Raw genomic sequence first — 14,627 nt, forward strand, 5'->3', positions numbered from 1 at the left:
CCAGACTACAGAAACAATAAGTATCATGTTTTAAATTGGTATGTACTTTTAAGTCTCTTACAAAAAATACTGCATATGTAATCCAACTCTGCTTTAGGGTAGGTTGAGCTGTTCTCTACTATTGTCAGGTCCACCGTTAAGCTTCTGTTGCAAACAGTTTTTTCCTTCTTTGTCTTTCACAGGCATAAATCTCACCTGTTAAATTGAGAGCCATTTGGACTCAGTTCTCCAGGCAGATTCCATACTGTAGTTATACCCGATAAACAGCCCTCAACTGCTCAGAGAACTGGGGAATATGACATGTAAATATTTAATGATTAAAAGACTTTCCATAACAAAAAGAGACAGATTGGCCCCTAGCAGCAGCACTCTACTTCCTCCAAAGAACACAGAAGACACATGGGCACAGAACAACGTCCATTTGCAATTTGCTTCATCAACTGCAAATTGCTGACCACTGGGAAAAAATGCCTTTCATCTAAACTGAAGATCTCCAGATATGGACAGAATCATTGGAATCGACAGCCTAGCTTGGTGTGGGAGAATTGTCTGTATTCTGTCAATCATATTTTAATAAAACGCTGATTGGCCAGGCAGGCAGTATAGGCGAGAAAGCCAGACAGGAAGAAGGGGTGGAGCAAAGAAACTGGGAGTATTCTGGGAAGCTGGAAGCTCCCTCCGCCATTCCTGCCTAGATCACCGAAGAGGCAACATGTGAGCTGTCACACTGAGAAAGGTACTGAGCCATGTGGCTAACATAGATAATGATAATGAATTAATATAAGTTACAAGGACTAATAAGAAGCCTGACCTAATGGGCCAATAAGTTTATACCTTATAGAGATCTCTGTGTGATTGATTTCTCTTTGGGGCATGCTGGTTGTGGGGTACCGGGTGGGACAGATACCCCAACAAGCCGGCCCCACAAGTTACAGATGGTACCCAGACGTGGATAACTGAATCCATAGAAAGCCTGAGAAAGTTTGGGAAAGAATAGAGTAAAGCATGTTTTCTTGGTGGCAGCAATTTCTTGGGTCTGCTCTGCTTGCTAGAGGCAAACAAGCACTCTCATCTAAGAGAGGCTTCCTGACTCAGCTTTAGCTGCAAAACCCTGCAGCTCTTTTAAGAAGTCCTGCCATGAAATACTTAAACGGTGTTGACGAAAAGCTGAATGCATGCTTTTCGGTTGTCAGCCGTAGCAGGAAAAAAGCTGTGCCGTTTTAAAACGCCAGCTTTCTGGGCCATCCTGCCAGGGCAAACTCTGACTCTTTCAGGCAGGCAGTCCGACTGAGTGTGGTCTGTGAACAGAATGCTGCAGCTTGCTTGCTGGCAAGGACCTTGAAATGCCACAGAGTTGTGGCAATAAAAATGGCTCCAGCGGTACCTCTTCCATGAGGCTGGAAAGCTAAGGAATGGGCTGGATCTAGCCATCAAAGCCACGGCTTTAAAGGAGAGGATTAATTTTCTCCTTAAAGACTCATGTAGTCAAAAAAGAGAGAGAGATACAGTAAAGAGAGGTTCAAAGATGAAGAAAACCTCTAAAGAGTTTACAGTGTGTTAAAAATATATGTAGACTAAAAGTTAAAGTTCTTAAAGTTAAAAAGAAAGAAAGAGAGTAGTTGGGTGTGGTGGTACACACCTTTAATCCAAATGCCTGGGAGACAGAGGTAGGTTGACCTCTGTGACTTCAAGGGGCAGAGGTAGTTGACCTCTGTAACTTCAAGGTGCCATAGCACACACCTTTAAACCCAATGCCTGGGAGGCAGAGACAGATGGGTTTCTGTGAGTTCAAGGTGTGGTAGCAAACACCTTTGAGCCCAGCACTGGGGAGGCAGAGACACAGGGATCTCTGTGAGTTCAAGGACAGCCTGGTCTACAGAGTTATTCCAGGACAAAGGTATACAGAGAAACTGACCCAAAAAGTAAAAGAAAATATAGAAGAGATAGAGGTTAAAATAAAGATGGAAAATATACAGAGAATCTTGATACTGTATGCTATTATGCTCTCTTTGAATTGTTTGAATGCTGAGGAAGGAGCAACAGCTGCTAAAAGACTTTTGTTTATAAATGCTGCTGAAGTAATCCAAGATTGGTATTTTAAAAATACCTTGGCTTCAAAACTGAAGTCAAAAGGTATGTTACTTTGGAGAAGAGATTTTGCTTTTGTTTCCACAGAAAATGAGAGGTTGTGGATTCATTCTGAGTTAAGAAAAATCCAGTATGATCAAGGAAGGCCACCTGAGAAATCTCCGACAGGAACAGATGGCCCAGATGTCTGAATTCTACATCCAGAACAGATTCAAGACTGCTGCCTGAGATGATCAAGACTCACAAGATACTCCAGTCAGGACTTGATCATAACTCTAAATTTTCTTTAGGTCCCCATAAGATTATCAGCGCCCTGAATCAGCAGGAAGTAGCCTGAAATACTATGCCCACATTCGCAACAAATGAACTATGGGTATTTTCCTTTGTTTAAAAAAAAAGAGGGAAATGGTGTGGGAGAATTGTCTGTATTCTGTCAATCATATTTCAATAAAACGCTGATTGGCCAGGCAGGCAGTATAGGCGGGAAAACCAGACAGGAAGTAGGGGTGGAGCAAAGAAACTGGGAGTATTCTGGGAAGCAGGAAGCTCCCTCCGCCATTCCTGCCCAGATCACCGAAGAGGCAACATGTGAGCTGTCACACTGAGAAAGGTACTGAGCCATGTGGCTAACATAGATAATGATAATGAATTAATATAAGTTACAAGGACTAATAAGAAGCCTGACCTAATGGGCCAACCAGTTTATAACTTATAGAGATCTCTGTGTGATTGATTTCTCTTTGGGGCATGCTGGTTGTGGGGTACCGGGCGGGACAGATACCCCAACAAACTGGCCCCACATGTTACACTAGCTGCTCAGGTCAAGGTAGGCCTCTCTTCCTACAGATTTCTAAAACCTGAGATCTTTTAAAACCTGGCAGGCTCAGTGCTAAACAGCAAAAGGCAACTACAACCCTCAATGACCGTGGAGAACCTTGAGGAGGGGCTCTAGGTAGACAACCGAGTAAGCTCTCTGTCGTTTTTAATAAATAACTCAAGTAAAATTTTATTCTTTTCAAAGATTTCTAATGATGTTTGATAGCTGAGAAGTTTTGACAGTTTAAAAGGACAAACTCACCAAGCAAATTTCAGTAAGATACAAATGCAAGTTATTAAGGTGTGTGCCTGTAAGTTATAAAGATGTGAGGACAAATACAAGTTAATATCTGTCACAGTCATTCTGGTATAAATAGGCTGCTCTTTAAAACTTATGATTTTTACAAACCCCAAAATTTCTTGGAGTTCCAGGGAGCCAAATTGAAGGATCCACCTTAAACAGCTCAGATACACCCCTCTCAATTCCCTGGTCCTAAATTTTTTTTTTCTTCCTAAACTTAACTTTGTCCTCTGTTCTGCCAACACTTTGCCAGGTCCAAGAGACACAGTGCAGTTCCATACCACAAACCCTGGACAGGAGTAAAGAGACCAGCTACCCCTGGACGTGACCAGCACCCTGGTTTCTTAGGTTCCGCTTCAAGTTGATGCCCACAGATACGCAGGAAGCAGTCTTGAGAATCTGCTGTCCTAATCCTTTAATCTGTTTCCCTAACTTCCTACCTTTTTATTATAAGAAAGAGATGGGAATGTTATGATCTGCTGGCCTGTCCTAGCTCTGGGTATCCTGTTCCTTTAAGATACAAGCCCCACCCACTCCCAACCTTCCCCTTCTACTGAAGCAAGTGGATCTCCTGCCTCCTCCAGTTTGTGTGTTCTCTCTCCGTCCCTCTTCTGAAGAGGTAGTTACTCTGCCTCTCTCTCTCTCTTTTTCCCCTCTCCCTCTCTCTTTTTCTCTCTCTCTTTCCTTCTCTGCCTCTCTTCTTCCCCCTTCTCCCTTTCCCTCCATAACCCACTAAATAAACTCTATACTCAAACTCTCTCTCCATGATGTGACTGTCTGTCTCTCACCCCCGGCTGTCTCCCACCCACCAAGGTGACTCATTGAGACCTGGGAGACCTACCGAGACTTGGGGTGGTGGGACGGCCGCCGCTGCCCCTCAGGGAACCACCGCCACTCGGGTAACTCTCTGCAGCCTCTGGGTCACCCGCAGCTGCCCCCTCAAGATCCCCGCTGCTTTAAAAGAATAACAATTTCATCAACTTTGAAGGCTAGGTAAGTAAGGAAGATAGTGTTTAAAATAGGGCTTTTAAAAATGTTTGCTAAGGAGTTGAGAGCACTTGCTGCTCTTCCAGAGGACCTGGGTTAGATTTCCCAGAATCCACCTGGTGGTTCACAACCATCTGGAAGTGCAATTACAGGGGATATGACATCTGGCCTCTTCGGGCTCTGGACGTGGTGCACAGACAAGCATGAAGGCAAAACACCCTTACTCATAAAATTTAAAAACTACAAATGTTTGATAGATATTGTTTGAAAAGATTTGAACGAGCTTATAATTAAAACACACACAAAAACTCATTCCTCACACTCATCCCTTCCTATATACACACACACACACTCACCACCCCACTCACTTCTCCCTACACACACACACATACACACACACACACACTCACCCCTCTCACAGTCACCCCTCCCTATACACACACACATACACACACTCACGCCCCACACTCACCCCCCATACACACACATACACACATACACACACACACTTACCTCGCATACACATATATTTTCATAAGCAAAATTCAGAGAAGGGTGCAAGCCAGTTGCTGTGGGGAAGCCAGTAGCAGGTTTACGCTGGGCTTTTCTAGAGCCAACAGATTTGCTCAAGGGAACATTGTAGGAGTGGGGCAGGGAAGAGATCTGTTGCAAACCAGTAGGGAGTGAAAACCATATTCTTTTGAAGTTACATTTTGTTCTTACCTCCCGCCGGTTGGGTTGCTTATATGTATCCGTCAAACCTCAGCGTAGGCATTTTTTCCAATGCTTCATTGAACAAGTGCCATAGGACACTGGACATTTCCTGGAATTGACTCATCCCATACAGTATGGAATATTTTAGGTGCCAAATGAAAGAAAATCTCCAACCTCCTTCCTGTAGTTCAGACAGGCTTCTTTGGCAACAGAAGGTAAGGAAAGACAACTTGGCAGTGTTCGGTGTGGGAGAGCAGGGTGAGTCAAAAGCTGGGAGGGCTCATAGGTGAGGCAACAGGCTAGTTCCAATACCTCCCTTACCTCTTGGAGGACTCAGGACTTGCTCCATGTACCCCAGAGGGGCCCACCTAAGCTTAACACAGATCTGGGTATGGGGGCAGTCATCAATATGTTCTTTTCTTTCTAATGCTACCTTGGAACACCGAATATTTTTGTAAGCAACAATTTAGCATTATTATTTAGTCAGAATTCATCTGGAAAATATTAGAAAAAACTAGGATACATGTTTACTAGTTTAATATGGCAAGAACTAAAAAGTATACTATTTGATAAGGATTCTGCCCATGAGTTTGATACCTATGAAACTTTTTGTCTTCTGGTTCATAATAATTCTGATCTTGAGGAAGGCGGTACAATACAATATATAAGGTTCCAGAATTAAATGAAGCTGTGAATGACAAAGGCCTTAAAAAAATAACTGCTTAGATAAAGTAAAACTTTATCTACCTGTTCTTTTCGTTCTTTCTATTCTTTTTTCTTATTTTTTTCTTTTTGATAATATTTTCCTGTTTTGTTTTTATTGTGTGTATGCATAGTGTGTGTATGTGTACACACACACGCACACACAGATTAATTAATTAAAAGGGCTTACCAATCTCTTTTTGTTTTTGTTTTTCCAGACAGGGTCCAGCTTTCTGGGAACTCACTCTGTAGACCAGACTGGCTTTGAACCCACAGAGATCCATCTGCCTCTGCCTTCTGAGTGCTGGGATCAAAGATGTGAGCCACCACCCACCTAGCTACTGATCCATTTTAAACAGAGCTAGTTAGCATCACTACATAACTAACTGAATATGTGTCCAGGTTGAATTAAAGCCTTTTAACCCCCCCCCCCTAAAATCTAACTTATTTTTTTTCCTGGTTTGCCATTAGGAAACAAAAACAAAACAAAACAAAAAAAACCTTTCTAATCTAAAAACACTAGGGTGAAAAGATTAATATATTTGAATTCACAAACTCTGCTAATTTCCTTAGGCTATGTTTTTCATTACGTATTGTTTCCTTGTTTTTGAATTCACAGAGAAATGTAAATTAAATGCAAAGCAAGGTCCTATAACATATCTATTAGAATAGTAGCCCTTCCCACGAATCTGAAAAGCAAAAAGAAAAACAAAACCAAGAATTCCAAGTATAGAAAAGACACAGAACCTTCCACAAGTCTTGATGGGGATAGAAGATTGTGGAGCCATTTTGGAGAACAATTTGACAGTTTCACCTGTAGGTAGCTACATACCTACCTGTGGTAGTCTGAATGCAACTGGCCTCCATAATCTCATAGGGAGTGGCACTATTAGGAGGCAGGGCTTTGTTGGAGTGGGTATGGCCCTGTTGGAGGAAGTGCACCATTGTAGGGGTAAACTTTGATATTTCCTATGCTATGGATACCACTCAGTGTCTCAGTCGACTTCCTGTATCCTGCAGGACGTAGGATTCTCAGCTATTCCTCCAATACCACATCTGCATGCTTGCTGCCGTGTTCCCTGTCATGATGATAGTGGACTGAAACTTCTAAAACTAAGTGAACCCCAAAAAATGTTTTCCTCATAAGAGTTGTCATGGTGTCTCTTCACAGCGATGAAAGCCCTAACTGACACTCTCCACAATCCACAGTGCTGCTTGGCTTTCAGCGCTGCAACGAAAACACTAAAGCGAATTTACCAAAGAGAAGTTGTGTTTTTGTTTCTGGTTCCCAGGTTCTGTTAACCGCCCCGGTTGCTTTTGGCCTGTGGAGAGTCAGCACGGGTGTAGGAGTATGTGGCAGAGCAAACTCAGGAAAATAAGGACGTCAAAGAGACTAGGGTTCACAGTCCTTTCAAAGAGATTCACTGAGTGACCTCCCACGAGGCCCCATTTCCTGAGTGTCTCACCATCTCCCAGTTCTGTTTGTCAGGATCAAGCCTTTAATGCACGGCCTTTGGTGGAAGACTTTGAAGATCAAAACTATAGAACCAGCAATCGCGCTTGTGGGTATTTACCCATGAGAATAAAATTGTTTGTGCAAACGCTTACGTGTATGTGAATGTTTGTCGCAGTCTTTCATTATTGACAAAAGCTAGAAATAACTCAGCTGTTCTCCAACTGGTATAGAGATAAACAAAATGTTGGGATTCTACACAACTGAACATTATCCAGTCATACAGAAGAACAAAGTACCAGCACGCAATAGCATGACTGCTTCTCCAAATGCTTTATATTATAGAAAGAAGGCATCCTCAAAAATCTGTATTTTGCACAATAGAACATTCTGAAAAAAAAACTCAACATTATGGGGACAAAAAAGACTTGACTGGCTGACAGGAGCTGGATAGTAGCAGGGCCCAGTGTAATAGGGCATGGGGGTGTTTGTTGAGGTGGTGAAATGTTCTATAATGAAGGTGTGATACTGCTTACCTGAGCGTACACACTTGTCAAAAATCACAGAACATTATCCTAAAAAGAGCTAACTATCTTGTAAGTAAAAAATGCCACAGTAAGTCAATATTTTAAGGAAGAATAAAACAAAACAAGACACCTTCCCTCCAAAAAAGGAAGCAGGAAAAGCAGTTAAAACAAGCATCATAAACTGAGAGGGATTTAAAGAGTAGGGAGGAGCCAAGGATGGCGAGGTGGTATTTGCATTTGTCCTGAATATATACATTTTTCTTTTTAAATTTTCACTCATATTATACTAGAAATTATAACAATTATAAAAAGTAAAATGAAAGAGCATAAAAATGACAAAAGAAGCATTATAAATACTTTCCATGGTTAATACATAAACACCTGCAAATCTGGGAGGAAGAACACTGGTGACTAAATGACAAAGACAAACAAGAAGTTAAGACTGGAAACTGAGGCACTCAGGATACATTCCCCCAAGTCAGCAGCTTTAATCTCCTTCCCCAATGCCTTTTATAAAGGTGTCAGGGTGTATTATATGAAATGCTCAAATAGTTAACCAAAAACATTATGATGGGCAAAGAGGAATTTAAAAAACATGGGCTCGGTGTGCAGAAATCTGTGTGCTCAAGCAGTTTTGGAAAAGGCGTAATTGGTTCAAACCTTTCCAGAAACCAGTTTGGCAAGTCTATATCAAGACTTTGGGGTGTGTGTGGTGGTGGTGGTGGGGGTGTGGGTGGGATTGCTTGAGAAATGGTTTACAGTTTAAGAGATAATATTTCTGAATTTAGCTCTCAGCACCTCATGTGCCTGTAACTAGTTCTGGAGACCTGACGCTCTCCTCTGTCTCTGGGGACACACACACACATACACACTCATACTTAAAAATTAAAAATAAATCTTTTTTAAAAGGGAGCAATAAGTAAGTGCTTATGCATTTTGTTCAGCAGTTTTGCCACTGGGAATCTATCATAAAGCTATAAACAAAGACAGAATATTGTCGAGGTTTCTGTCCTGCCCAGTTCCCTCAGTCGTTAAGTCCCAAAGAAATCACACAGAGGTCTACATTAACTATAAACTGATTGGCCCATTAGCGCAGGCTTCTTATTAACTCTTATAACTTACATTAGCCCATTATTCTTGTCTATGCTAGCCACATGGCTCAGTACCTTTTTCAGCGAGGGAGTCATATCTTGCTTCTTCTGTGGCTGGTCAGGACTATGGAGGAATGGGTTTCCTCCTTCCCAGAATTCTCCTGTTCTCATTGAACTGCCTCTACTTCCTGTCTTGTTGTCCCGCCTATACTTCCTGTCTGGTTGTCCCGCCTATACTTCCTGCCTGGCTACTGGCCAATCAGCATTTATTTAAAATATAATTGACAGAATACAGACTATTCTCCCACACCACTATAGAAGAGCAGTTTTATGTGTGAAGCTGGCTAGCAAAAGTTATTAAGGGAGGCACAAAGTTTGGAACAACCTGCATGTCAACATTAAGGTTGCAGCCAGAATGATTTCAGCTTATTATTTTGATAGTAGTATAAGGTAAAATTAGTGGGAATGCTCTTTTTGAAGAATTTTTAATAAAAGAAAAGCTAATAAAATAGTATCAAAGAGTAAAGAAGAGTATAAAAAGTCTTGGCTTGGGGATGGCTCTGGGGTTAAGAGTGCTCATTGCTCTTGCAGAATATCCAGGTTCACAGCCTAGCACCCATGTGGTAGCTCCAACTGCCCATAGTTCAGTTCTGGGGGACCAACACCCTCTTCTGGCCTCTGAAGAGTCCCGCACACACACATGCAAATAAATGTTGTGGAATTATCTTTTTGTACACTGTGAAGATGTGTCTTTTTCAAAGCACCTTCTCATTGGTTTAATAAAGAGCCGAATGGCCAATAGTTAGACAGGAAGAGGTTAGGTGGGACTTCCAGGCAGAGAGACAAGTCAAGCTGAGTCTGGGTGTTCATAAGTAAGAATAAGTTTCTCTATTTATTTGGGAACTGGGTAGTGGACTCCTAAAGAGTGAAAAAAACAAAACAAAACACAACTATAGTGGGCTTTTTGTGTTTGTTTGTTTTTTAAGATAAGATTTTTTGGTGTAGTTTTGGCTGTCCTGGGACTCGTTCTGTAGACCAGGTTGGCCTCAGACTCAGAGATTTGCCTGCCTCTGCCTCCTGAGTGCTGGGATTAAAGGCGTGGACCTCTATTACCCAGCCAAAGCTGTAATATTTGGGAGCAAAATACAATACCACTAATGTCAGAAATATGTTAGGGGTTTTATTAGGAATTAAATTATGGTTTTTGCACTTCTATAGCTTAACTTCATAGCTTTTCAGTATGAAGTTTAAGGTACTAATATTTATCTGTTCTCCATGTACAATCATGTGCCTAGGGTATGGATGTATACCACTGTCTTAGTTAGGATTACTATTGTTGTGATCAAACCCATGCCCAAAGCAACTTGGGGAGAGAAAGGTTTATTTGGCTTATACTGCCACTGTAGTGTTCGTCATCAAAGGGAGTCAGGACAGGAGCTCAAACAGGACAGGATCCTGGAGGCAGGAACTGATGCAGAGGCCACGGAGGCGTACTGTTTACTGGCTTGTTCTACGTTACCTGTTCAATCTGCTTTCTTATAGAAAGTCTTATAGATCACCTGCCCAGGATGGCACTACCCACAATGGGCACCCCCCACCTCCCACACCAGGCTATCACTAATTTAGGTACTATCTTACAGTTGGATCTTAGGGAGGCGTTTTCTTGACTGAGGTTCTTTCCTTTCAGATGACTCTAGCTTGTGTTTAGTTGACATAAACACTTGCCAGGACAACTTCCTATGTGCAAATGCTCTTGGAGGCCGGACAGCATCAGATTTCTTGAAACTGGAGTTACAGGTGTTTGTGAGCCTCCTGATGTGGGCCCTGGGAACTGTACCCATGTCCTTGTAATAACTGCAAGTGCTCTCAACCACTGAGTCATCTTCCAGCCTCCACATTCAAGGTTCTAAGAATGTGCCATCTCATATGGTGGGCACTGGTCATACGTGGCCAATTGAGCCATTCCCACGGAGCCACAGAGCAAGATGGTAGCGCAAAATACATGCCAGATTTTGAAGAGGAAGAAAACAACAACCAAAAACATATTGCTTGTCATTTGCATTGGTTACATTTGGAAATAATATGCTCTTATAGGTTAAATTGAATGTCTTATTAAAATTAATTTTAGCTTTATTCTCTAGGTTACTAGAGAATTGCGAGTTAAACCTACGGCTTGCTTAAAATCTCTTCTCAATCTAGCCTTTGAGCCTTATTTTCTTCTTGTGTTTGCACATGGAACGAACAATATGACCTTTTCCTTTGTCCGAAGATAAGATAAACCCACTTTTCATCCTGAGCTGCTCTGCTTCTTGGGCTGAAGCACCTTTATCCATCTTACTTCTTGGTCAAGCGCTATTCATCATTTGAGCCCCGTGCTCAAATGCTGCTGAAATCCTCTGGGTTAATCAAGGATCCTCTATAGCTGCAAACCAAGGAAATCACATTAAGAACCTGAATTGAATAGCCCTTTCTCTCCCTGTACCCAAGGCTGGGCCATGGGAACAGCAGCTCCCAAACATTTCCAGTATTCGGCTTTCTGTTTTGTTACGTGTGGTGCCGTCACAAAACGGCTGCGTCACCTCCAGCCATTAATCCGCATCTCCCGGAGAAGAGAGAAAGAGACATGTTATACAGGATGGGAGATTTGCGTGACCAGAAAACAGTTTTGTAGAAATTTTCCATGAAATTTCACTCGTATCTCAGCTCCTTGCCTTGAATTCTGTCAAATGATGCCCCGTTTTGCAAGAAAATACGGTTCTTCTGGGCTTGCTGTTGTTTCATTGCTGTTGTTTGTTGATCTCGTTGGCTTTGGGTTTTTTTTGCCGGATGCACTGCTGTCAGGGTGCAGCAGTGGGGCCAAGGGGTTTCTGAGTCACGCTGTCTACGTGTCTTTGGTTTCTTTCAGCAGAACTGATTTCCCTGGATGGTGCTCCATACACACTGAGGAGTGTTACTATTTTTACGTTTCCCTTCCCAGCTGCAAAGCGACCTGCCTTCTCCTGTAAGCATCATCTCTTCTCCGGGCGAGGAACACAATAGTTTATCACATTTTAGATTTTCTTAATTACCACCACATTCCAGTTGGCCTCTGGGGCCTTTTCCTTTGTCTCGCCCAGTGCCTGGAGTCTGAGAGCTTTGTAGAAGCTTAATATTTAGATGTGGGGGAAAAAAACCCACTGGCTTCTGTATATACAAGGAAAACAGTGATATAAAGACCTCAGCCAAGGTTTAGCTAAATGTCTATAAATCATAGTTATGTCCAATATACTGATGTTATCTTCAGTGTCCACAAATGTGTTATAGATATACTGTATTATGATCTGGCTTTCATGAACAGACATGATTATACAGAGAACATAATAAAGTAGCCATGTAAGGGATGACTTTCAGTAGAGATTTTTTTTTGAAGTGGCTCCCTGCATCCTTTCCAGCCAGAATATCACTTCAAATCTTTCACAGAGTTTTATGAATTCTAAATTAATAAATTGGCAAAGCCAGGTGTAAGCTATTCTGGCTAATGGCCTCTGAGTAGAAGTGGGATTGTCCTCTTCACTTCTCTCCCTGCTCCTCTTAGACGTGAATAAGGAAGGAGTTAGCCCTTTCTGCTGGATGCAACCATATCAATGAAGAGGTGGAGGCCCACAGAGCAAAGGCATAGGAAAAAAAATGACTCAGGCCTGTGAAATGCTTTGACTGCCCTGAGTCAACAATTCTGGCGTCTTTCTGGATGTACAGTTATGCGTGCAAGAGGATCCCAAACTGTATTCTCTTTTTAATAAGTTATATATTCAAGGGATGGAGAGGTGGCTCAGCAGTTAAGAGTTCTCACTGCTCTCTATTCTTTTATTGAAAAAAATTCACATAAAACATATTTTAATCATGCCCCCCCTCAGTTCCTCCCAGGTTCTCTCCACATCCCCACCCACCCGGGTTTATGTTCTTTTTTCTTTTTCCTCTCTCTTTCTTGCTTTTAAAAACAAGCAAAAATAAAATAATAAACACACACTAAAAAACTTCCAGCAAAAATCCCAGAAATCATAATAAACAAACAAAAGACCAGTAAGGCAGCAGCAACAACAGTAATAACAAATGCCTGTATCAACAAAATAGGACAAAAAGTCTGCAAAAATACCATTTGTTTGTTTTGTGTTCATCAACTACTTCTGAGCATGGGGCCCGCCCTGAAGTGTGCTTACTATGGCCAGTGAGACTCTGCTGGAGAAAACAGATTTTTTTCCATTGCTAGAAAATGCTGTCAACCACAGATAGCTTCTTAGGTAGGTGTGGGAGCCTGTGTCTACTTTCTCCTCTCAGGGCTGGGACTCCATCTAGCCTGAACCTGTGGAAGACTTGTGTGTTCTGTCACATTCTCTGGGAGTTCACATGTGCATCAGTCACATGGTGTCTGGAAACCACCGTTTCCTTGAGGTCATTCTTCACCCACAGTTCTTACAGGTTTTCTGCCTCCTCTGCCACATAGATTCCGGCGTCTCCATGGGAGAGCCTTTATGAAGACATCCCATTTAGACTGTGTTGACTGAGTTTTCTGTCTTGCCTGGTTCTCGCAGTCATTAAGTCCCCCCCAAAATCACACAGAGGTCTACATTAGTTATAAACGGATTGGCCCATTATCTCAGGCTTCTTATTAACTCTTATAACTTATATTAACCCATTATTTTTATCTATGTTAGTCACTTAGCTCGGTACCTTTTTCAGCAGGGCAATCACATCATCCTTCTTCTGTGGTTGGGACAGGACTGGGGAGGAATGGACTTCCTGCTTCCCAGAATTCTCCTGTTCTCATTGACATCACCTCTACTTCCTGCCTGGTTGTCCCACCTATACTTCTTGCCTGGCTACTGGCCAATCAGCATTTATTTAAAACATAATTGACAGAATATAGGCAATTGTCCTGCACCAAGGCTGAGTGCTCCAAAGTCTCTCATTTTCTTACCTTGCTCAGTTGTGGTTCTTTATGTTAATTCCCATCTACTGAAAGCAAAAGCTTCTCTGATGAGGGCTGAGTGAGGCACTGATCTATGGGTACAGCAGTATGTTATTAGGCGCCATTTAGTGCTATATTCCTTTAGCAAACTAACAGCACTAGGTTTTCCCCTAGGCCCATGATCTATCTAGTCTCAGGTTCTTGGCCACTTTGGTAATGTCAGGTATAGGTTTTATCTCATAGCGTGAGCCTTAAACCCAATTAGAAAGTGGTTGGTTACTCCAATAACGTTTGTCTCCCTGTTGTACCAGTATATCTTACAGACAGGTCACGGTTGTAGATTAGGGGGTTTGTAGTTGAGTCAATGGTTACCTTTCTCCTCTGGTATCCTTTAGAGTACCGTCCAGTACCATGAATGCTAGCTAGTCAGTGAGGGTGAAGCTTCTAGTTAGGCTTGACTTCTCTGTGTTCGATGACATATGTAAGTGTTGTCTTCTACAACGGTGCCTTGACGTCAGTTAGTGGAGAGCAATGCTTGGCAATGGCCTGTGATGTTTGGGGTTTTCCATGGAGTTCATTAGACCATTGACTCAACAAGATGGAACTCATTCCTAGCACTGGAGGTTTTACTTGGTGGCATAAGATATATAGCTGGGGCATTGTCCCCTATATTATTTGGTGACTTTATTTGGATTTTTTTCATATATGTATATAATTTAAGAAGCATCTTCTGAAGTAGGTTTCTATATGGTTCGTCAGGTGATCTCCAGTGTTTGTTGCCGCTCTCCATATGCCCTCCCTTACCCTGTTTCTTCCACCCTCTCTTTCTTTAATCCTTTATTTTACTTCCCCCTTTGTCATTCCATAACAGTGATTATACTCTTAAAAATTTTACCCCACCAGTGTGGACCACACATCCAAACACATGAACCTGGCTCAAAGCATGACATGGTTCTAAAGGCTGGAATTACAAGACCGTAATAAGATCAAGCAAGTGTTGTTT

At 42.1% G+C, this 14,627-nt stretch overlaps 1 long non-coding RNA gene across 1 annotated transcript; it reads left to right on the forward strand.

The window, feature by feature from the left end:
* The first annotated feature begins 3,567 nt into the window (after positions 1–3,567).
* LOC146890078 (uncharacterized) lies at positions 3,568–7,215 on the forward strand. Its single transcript, XR_014999260.1, has 2 exons — positions 3,568–4,198; positions 6,901–7,215. It is a non-coding gene; the product is annotated as an uncharacterized LOC146890078 (long non-coding RNA).
* Positions 7,216–14,627: the final 7,412 nt, after the last annotated feature.

The sequence above is a fragment of the Myodes glareolus genome, chromosome 20 (genome assembly GCF_982192425.1).
Source record: "Myodes glareolus chromosome 20, mMyoGla1.1, whole genome shotgun sequence".
In the NCBI taxonomy this organism is placed as follows: domain Eukaryota; kingdom Metazoa; phylum Chordata; class Mammalia; order Rodentia; family Cricetidae; genus Myodes; species Myodes glareolus.